This window comes from Lolium perenne, chromosome 1 (genome assembly GCF_019359855.2).
Source record: "Lolium perenne isolate Kyuss_39 chromosome 1, Kyuss_2.0, whole genome shotgun sequence".
NCBI lineage: Eukaryota > Viridiplantae > Streptophyta > Magnoliopsida > Poales > Poaceae > Lolium > Lolium perenne.
Genome location: NC_067244.2, coordinates 209,833,906 through 209,840,509, shown reverse-complemented (window position 1 = coordinate 209,840,509; position 6,604 = coordinate 209,833,906). Strand labels below are relative to the sequence as shown.

The window sequence follows — 6,604 nt, the reverse complement described above, 5'->3', positions numbered from 1 at the left end:
CGAATTTTGCAGAGAAGCTGAGAAGACAGGGCGTAATGATAACGGATGCTGCAACAGCTCTGTTCTGCCACGACATGACCCGACGAAGGAAGGCATAATGATTTTGGAAATGTTATTTCCAAAACCAGGGGGGCATGTGTTATCACCAGATTTTGGACAAATCCAGAGGTGGGCCGTAAGAGAGATGGGCTTGGAAGACTACACGTGGAAGATCTCTGAAGCGGCCTTGCACGGAGAATTTGGGCTAGTTTGCCCGTGTATCTTTAATTATAGTAGATTATTTCTTAGATCAAGATTTAGAGTTTGTATCGCACACGGTGGGATATTCCCACGTTAGAAAGTCCCCTGGACTATAAATATGTATCTAGGGTTTATGGAATAAACAACAACTCACGTTCAACCCAAAACAAACCAATCTCGGCGCATCGCCAACTCCTTCGTCTCGAGGGTTTCTATCAGGTAAGCGACATGCTGCCTAGATCGCATCTTGCGATCTAGGCAGCACAAGCCCCACGTTGTTCATGCGTTGCTCGTACTGAAGCGTCTTTGATGGCGAGCAACGTAGTTATCATAGATGTGTTAGGGTTAGCATAGTTCTTCGTATAACATGCTTACGTAGTGCAACCCTTGCATGTCTAGCCGCCCTCACACCTATCTCAGGTGTGGGGGCGGCACCCCGCTTGATCTTTATTTAGTAGATCTGATCCGTTACGATTGCTCCTTGTTCTGCAAGGATTAGTTTAATATCTGCAATAGTTAGGCCTTACAAAGGGGTGGAGGATCCAGCGGCACGTAGGGTGGCGTTCGCAAGTCCTAAGCAGGATGTTCCGAGGATCAACTTCATGTTGGTTTTTAGGCCTTGTTTAGGATCGGCTTACGATCACCGTGCGTGGCCGCGAGGCCCAACCTGGAGTAGGATGATCCGATTATGCGGTGAAAACCCTAAATCGTCGTAGATCTAATTAGCTTTATCTTGATCAAGCAGGATCACCATATATTCGTGCACCCCGTACGAATCATGGGTGGATCGGCTCTTTGAGCCGATTCACAGGATAACCTGAGAGCCGATCGAGGCTCGTATTTAATGTTTACGTGTATGCCATGCAGGAAACTAAGCGAGGCATCCCCATCACCTTCCTGACCAGGTATAGGTCAGGTGGCACGCCCTTGCACTTCGCATCGCCGCGTGTGACCAGAAGAGCATTGCGGGCCGTCGCTCGGAGGGGTCTCAGCCAGCCGCAGCTCTAGGCTCTTCCCGGCTCTACAGTGTTGACAAGTCGCTGCCCGCCGGTGGGTTTTGGCAGTCAACAGGAAGTTAGACATGAGCATCACTTCAAACATTACTATGTAACAATTGGTTTGAGTGAATTGTTCCAGCTGTTCAATCTGCGCGAGCTCGACAAATCTATCATCAGTTGCTACGTTCTGTAAGTGATTTATTTCTACCCCATCTCGTTCATTGCCTGCACTATATATATATATATAAATTGTCCTAACTATATTGTTGTGTACGCTATTATGCAGAACGAAGATTCGGGAAATGCGAATAAGGAACATCCATGATGTTGGGTTCATTGACCCACAAATCGTTAATGGATATGTGTTAAAACAACACCCCGCCGACGTGGAGGAAGACTTGTACCAGTTTCTTAAAAAGCAGCAACTCAAAAGTCAAATTCTATTTCCTTACCATTTTGGGTGAGTGTTTCTGTCTTGAGCACAATCTCTTTTGTTTACTCCATGCATGCATGGTATGTCTAATCGATGAGTTATTCATTACTGTGCATGTATCGTGTCCGCAGGTTCCACTGGATTCTGCTAATAATTGAATTTCACACCTCCAGAGTTGTCATCATGGACTCTCTAAATATGGATCCAAAGCTTTGGGTCAACATGAGAAAAATGCTGCAAAAGTAATTATTTTCATTCATTTGCGCTCTATATCGATCAGCCTCTTTCGTTCATTTCCTAATATTGCAAGTAACTAATAACTCCCTTGTTCATTTAATTTTCTTTGCCTCGTAGGCTTTGGACACGGTTCACAAATGAAACGGTCGGTGAATTCAAAAAAGAGCTAGACTTTAGAAGGTCACTGACTGGGGATATTCAGCCACCGGGGACCAATCTATGTGGATATTATATTTGTGAGTTCATCCGGAGATACACTGATACGTCCCAAACGTATCTATAATTTCTTATGTTCCATGCTACTTTTATGATGATACTCACATGTTTTATACACATTATATGTCATTATTATGCATTTTCCGGCACTAACCTATTGACGAGATGCCGAAGAGCCAGTTGCTGTTTTCTGCTGTTTTTGGTTTCAGAAATCCTAGTAAGGAAATATTCTCGGAATTGGACGAAATCAACGCCCAGGGTCCTATTTTTCCACGAAGCTTCCAGAAGTCCGAAGAGGAAACGAAGTGGGGCCACGAGGTGAAGACACACTAGGGTGGCGCGGCCTGGGCCCTGGCCGCGCGGCCCTGTTGTGTGGGCCCCTCGTGACGCCCCCTGACCTACCCTTCCGCCTACATATAGTCTTCGTCGCGAAACCCCCCACACCGAGAGCCATGATACGGAAAACCTTCCAGAGACGCAGCCGCCGCCAATCCCATCTCGGGGGATTCAGGAGATCGCATCCGGCACCCTGCCGGAGAGGGGAATCATCCCCCGGAGGTCTCTTCATCGCCATGATCGCCTCCGGATCGATGTGTGAGTAGTTCACCCCTGGACTATGGGTCCATAGCAGTAGCTAGATGGTTGTCTTCTCCTCATTGTGCTATCATGTTAGATCTTGTGAGCTGCCTATCATGATCAAGATCATCTATTTGTAATGCTACATGTTGTGTTTGTTGGCATCCGATGAATATTGAATACTATGTCAAGTTGATTATCAATCTATCATATATGTTATTTATGTTCTTGCATGCTCTCCGTTGGTAGCATAGGCTCTGGCCAAGTTGATATTTGTGACTCCAAGAGGGAGTATTTATGCTTGATAGTGGGTTCATGCCTCCATTAAATCTGGGACAGTGACAGAAAGTTCTAAGGTTGTGGATGTGTTGTTGCCACTAGGGATAAAACATCGATGCTTTGTCTAAGGATATTTGTGTTGATTACATTACGCACCATACTTAATGCAATTGTCTGTTGCTTGCAACTTAATACCGGAAGGGGTTCGGATGATAACCTGAAAGTGGACTTTTTAGGCATAGATGCATGCTGGATAGCGGTCTATGTACTTTGTCGTAATGCCCTGATTAAATCTCATAGTACTCATCATGATATATGTATGTGCATTGTTATGCCTTTTTTATTTGTCAATTGCCCAACTGTAATTTGTTCACCCAACAACTGTTTATCTTATGGGAGAGACACCACTAGTGAACTGTGGACCCCGGTCCTATTCTTTACATCTGAAATACAATCTACTGCAATTGTTCTTTACTGTTCTTCGCAAACAACCATCATCTTCCACACAATACGTTTAATCCTTTGTTACAGCAAGCCGGTGAGATTGACAACCTCACTGTTACGTTGGGGCAAAGTACTTTGGTTGTGTTGTGCAGGTTCCACGTTGGCGCCGGAATCCCTGGTGTTGCGCCGCACTACACTCCGCCACCATCAACCTTCAACGTGCTTCTTGGCTCCTACTGGTTCGATAAACCTTGATTTCTTACTGAGTGAAACTTGCTTCTATACGCATCATACCTTCCACTTGGGGTTCCCAACGGACGTGTGCTTTACGCGTATCATACACCTCTGAGCGGTTGCCGTCGGAAAACAACTTCAAGAGGAATGCCTTCCGGAAGACGCTTAGTCCAGAAGCTCGCTTCCGACCAATTCAAGAGTAACTAGCAGGATTTTTGATGAGGGAAGTCCTCCATCCTAAAGGAGAACACTATTATGAGGACGCAGAACTTCTGATGCCGTAAATTATGTATCGAAACTTGTTCGAAATTGTATATATGGTCATCCGAGATTGAATATATATATATATATATTGTATATTCCTCTTGAATTCTTCTTGGTTCTAATTTCAAACTTGTTTCAAATTGTACTTTCATATGCATGTATATAGTAGCGTAGAATATGTGTACTGAAACTTCTTCAACATTAAAATAAAACACAAAATAAAATATAAAAGAAATAAAACAATACAAATTAAAAAGAAACCAGATTTAGGGGGGGGGGGGGCTAAACCCTAAACCTTGCGGAGGCCTTTAGTCGCGGTTGGCCAGCAGAACCGCGACTAAAGGTCCTCCGCCCTGGCGCTCGCCTGCCGCCCACGTGGACGGACCTTTAGTCGCGGTTCGTAAGCAACCGCGACTAAAGGGGGGTGCTTTAGTCGCGCATATTTAATACCGGTTGCGCAACCGGTATTAATGGTCCTTGCGAACCGCGACTATTGACCCTTTTTCTACCAGTGTTTTCATTTTCTGCTGAACCACTGCTTCCGATTTTAACTAATAGAGAATGCACGATCTGTTACCTATGCTGCAAACCCACAAGCGCTAAAACCACAATCCAAACAAACAGAGCCTGAAATCTGAAACTTGGGTGTTCTTGACAGCAGTTTTTTCAGGTGCAACTGCTACCTGAATTACTGAAGATAGCTAAAGCTGTAATGGCATTACTTCACTTTTTTCTCTTGAATTGTGACATTTAGTGTTTCAAAATGTCAGAAACATGCACCTCAGTCTGGACTAATACCCCAGTTAAGCTGAAGGTGGCGTTCGACCCGTGCAATCCACACGATGTGGAATGGAGCAGACAGGGACACATAACTGCAACCACACAAGGTTCAGAGGCTACATCCCAGAGGCCACCTGTCTCCAGGAGAACTAAAACATTCTGGTACCACTTGCTCGTAGCCATATGATAAGACGCCGGCCGGTAGTTGCGAGGTTAGGAGATACTACTACGCGTCTTATCTACAGCACAAGACACAAAGTGGTGTCCTAAACGAGATGCCACAAAGAATGTCACGTCGGTTTCCGCTGATAAGCAACAACGGAACAACCAAAAGCCTGAAAGAGATGTTCATCTCATCTCGAGAGAGCGAGCTGAATGCTCATCAGTCGTCTCAAAGATTCTCCGAAGGCCACGCGTATTGTGTTGAGCCTCTTAGTTACATCATGTCTGCTTACCTTCTCCGTAAAATCTCTCAAAAGAAACCCTATGTGATCGAGGTCTAGAGAGGCAACAAGGATGCGGTCTTAACTGACGAGAAACTTTTTGTGTAGCACAGGTTGATCTCGATCGTGTGTTGATCTCCCGCTAACATTTTTGATGTTGCGAGAAGGCGACAGGTATTCCCAGCTGAGTGGTGCATAGCATAGTGGAATGTATCATGCTGGAATCAGTATCAGTTCATTCCCCCTGCCAATCATGGGTGATCGATCTGGGTGCGTGGATTAGAAGATTGAGCCTCCTAGCCACGCCGCGAAGTGGCACGTATGTAGGAGTGCACATGTATGATGTATCATGTTGGGGGCCAAGAGAAAAGATTAACCAACAACAAAAGGGCTTGTGTACACCAATCACCAAGTTAACTGTCATCGCTTCTTATAAAACTGGCTGGTTTATTAGGACACGAATGAGAGTAGGCTGAGCTAGTTGTGACGCACGCGAGCGCACGTCAACACCTGGCCGTGGCCCTCCTCATTTGTTTAATCGGGCAAAAGAAAAAAACAGAAAAAAGGAAGAAGATGAAGAAGCAAATCATTCCTTGCATTGTCGCACTAGATCAATAACACCGTTGACGTCGGATAAATCCAGAAGAGTGGCCGCCGTGCTGCTAAGCTTCGCAGGACGCGACCTGGACACGTACCAATACCTTGGGTTTACGATTTCGCAATGTGTACTATACTAACTCTAGTAACATGTGACATGTCTGCTCTATCTTGATTACACCACGACACGCTGAAGGCGCACCACAAGTAGGTACATGTGGAGATTTAAAAAGAACCAATCATCATATATGCGCCAATGTGGCAAGGTGAACGACATGTTACATGACCTCAACTGATGGAGATTTGCAGTCACTGTAACGTCTGGAAAAAGGCACAAGCTAACTCACTGAAAGCTAAGTTAACATGGAGAAAACTTAGAAAAGGAGACTGAGAAAGGCTGGATGTATATTCCGCTGGGATAATCTTGTTTGCGAGGCCATAGCCGCCCATGGCAGTGGTGCATCGCACACTAGCAGGTGCAGGGCGACTACTCAATCAAGTGGGTCTTTTTTCTCCATCTGGCATGAGGCGTGCAGTGTGTACCGAGACGGCCAGGGGTCGATGATTAGATTAGCGAGAGAGAGTTGCATTATACTCTAGCCACTTTATTTCGGCGCACGCGCGCGTGGGAACCCGGTGTAGATATGGTCAGCTGAAACCGACCTGTGGCCCGACAGACTTGGCCGGTATTGTAGACTCTAGTCTGGTGGTGTACCGCCCAGTGATGTTGGTTTAAACCTTGGTTACACTTTAGGATCGAGTTGGCTTTTGTTTGATCGATCGCGGCATGATCGGTCGATCTGGTATTGGTGCACCTCCCTTTCAAGTGATTCCCCACCTGATGGGTCTTGTACCAAGATTAA

At 45.6% G+C, this 6,604-nt stretch overlaps 1 long non-coding RNA gene across 1 annotated transcript; it reads left to right on the top strand.

The window, feature by feature from the left end:
- The first annotated feature begins 1,535 nt into the window (after window positions 1-1,535).
- Window positions 1,536-2,154, top strand: LOC127316464 (uncharacterized). The gene is made up of 3 exons (XR_011750811.1): window positions 1,536-1,698; window positions 1,803-1,913; window positions 2,026-2,154. It is a non-coding gene; the product is annotated as an uncharacterized lncRNA (long non-coding RNA).
- Window positions 2,155-6,604: the final 4,450 nt, after the last annotated feature.